The sequence below is a fragment of the Arachis duranensis genome, chromosome 9 (genome assembly GCF_000817695.3).
Source record: "Arachis duranensis cultivar V14167 chromosome 9, aradu.V14167.gnm2.J7QH, whole genome shotgun sequence".
Classification (NCBI taxonomy): domain Eukaryota; kingdom Viridiplantae; phylum Streptophyta; class Magnoliopsida; order Fabales; family Fabaceae; genus Arachis; species Arachis duranensis.
The window spans coordinates 89,551,167-89,553,374 of NC_029780.3; positions in this window are offsets into that span (position 1 = coordinate 89,551,167).

Consider the following 2,208-nt stretch of genomic DNA (forward strand, 5'->3'; position numbering starts at 1 on the left):
GTGATCCATGCATTGGCATAGAACTCTTGAACCATCAATATTCTAACTTGTTGCATGGGGTTGGTTAGGACTTCCCAACCTCTTCTTTGGATTTCATGTCGGATTTCCGGATACTCATTCTTTTTGAGCTTGAAAGGGACCTCGGGGATCACCTTCTTCTTTGCCACAACATCATAGAAGTGGTCTTGATGGCTTTTGGAGATGAATCTTTCCTTCTCCCATGACTCGGAGGTGGAAGCTTTTATCTTCCCTTTCCCTTTTTTAGAGGATACTCCAGCCTTAGGTGCCATTGATGGTAATGGAAAAACAAAAAGCTTATGCTTTTACCACACCAAACTTAAAATTTTGCTCGCCCTCGAGCAAGAAAGAAAAGAAGAGTAGAAGAAGAAGAAGAAAATATGGTAGAGAGGAAGAGAGGTAGGTTTGGCTATGTGGGAGAAGAAGGGGTTGTATTGTGTGAAAATGAGGTAGAATGGAAGGGTATTTATAGGGAGAGGGAGGGTGGGTGTTCGGCCATTTTGGATGGGAATGGGTGGGAAATTGAATTTGAATTTTATGAAGGTAGGTGGGGTTTATGGGGAAGAGTAGGTTGATGTGAATGGTGAATGGGGAAATTGGGAAGAGGAATTGAGGTGATTGGTGAAGGTTTTTGGGAAGTGTGATATGGGAAAAGGGTGAAATGAGGTTTGGATTAGGAGAGTGTGATTAGGATTGAAAGAAAAGGTGGGAATATGGTAGGTGGGGATCCTGTGGGGTCCACAGATCCTGGGGTGATCCTGTGGGGTCCACAGGATCCTGAGGTGAAAAGAAATAGCATTCCTTCACCAATTAGGCATGTAAAATGCCTTCGTGCATCATTCTGGCGTTCAAACACCCACTGGTGCACGTTCTGGGCGTTCAACGCCCATGTAATGCATGTTTCTGGCGTTGAACGCCAGTTTCATGCTTGTTGCTGGCGTTCAGCGCCAGCTTTTCCCCTCTAGGGACATTCCTGGCGTTCAGCACCAGGATGTTGCTTGTTTCTGGCGTTCAGCGCCAGAATGATGCTCTGTTCTGGCGTTGAACGCCAGCCTGTGCGTCCTCCAGGGTGAAAAAATTTTTTCTTCTGTTTTTGACTCTGTTTTTAATTTTTTTTATTTTTTCGTGACTCCTCATGATCATGTACCTAATAAAATACAAAATAACAATAAAATAAAAATTAGATAAATAAAATTGGGTTGCCTCCCAACAAGCGCTTCTTTAATGTCAAATAGCTTGACAGTGGCTCTCATGGAGCCACAAGGTGATCAGGTCAATATTAGTGTGTAGTCCCAACACCAAACTTAGAGTTTGGATAGGGGATCTTAACACCAAACTTAGAGTTTGGTTGTGGCCTCACAACACCAAACTTAGAGTTTGACTGTGTGGGCTCTTCTTGACTCTGAACTGAGAGAAGCTCTTCATGCTTACTCTCTTTTGTCACAGAGGGATGGCCATGTGCCTTAAACACAAGGTAGTCCCCATTCAATTGAAGGACTAATTCACCTCTATTGACATCTATCACAGCTCCTGCTGTGGCTAGGAAAGGTCTTCCAAGGATGATGCAATCATCCTCTTCCTTCCTAGTATCTAGAATTATGAAATCAGCAGGGATGTAAAGGCCTTCAACCTTTACTAGCACGTCCTCTACTATCCCATAAGCTTGTCTCAATGACTTGTCTGCCAATTGTAATGAGAACAAGGCAGGTTGTACCTCAATGATCCCCAGCTTCTCCATTACAGAGAGTGGCAAAAGATTTATCCCTGACCCCAAATCACACAGAGCTTTCTCAAAGCTCATGGTGCCAATGGTGCAAGGTATTAAGAACTTGCCAGGATCCTGTTTCTTTTGAGGTAGAATTTTCTGAATCCAAGTATCTAGTTCACTAATGAGCAAGGGAGGTTCACTTTCCCAAGTCTCATTACCAAACAACTTGGCATTCAGTTTCATGATAGCTCCTAAGTATTGAGCAATTTGCTCTCCAGTCACATCTTCATCCTTTTCAGAGGATGAATAGTCTTCAGAGCTCATGAATGGCAGAAGGAGATTTAATGGAATATCTATGGTCTCTGTATGGGCCTCAGATTCCTTTGGATCCTTAATAGGAAACTCCTTCTTGCTTGAGGGACGTCCCAGGAGGTCTTCCTCACTAGGATTTTCGTCCTCCTCCTCCCTTGTGCATTCGGCCA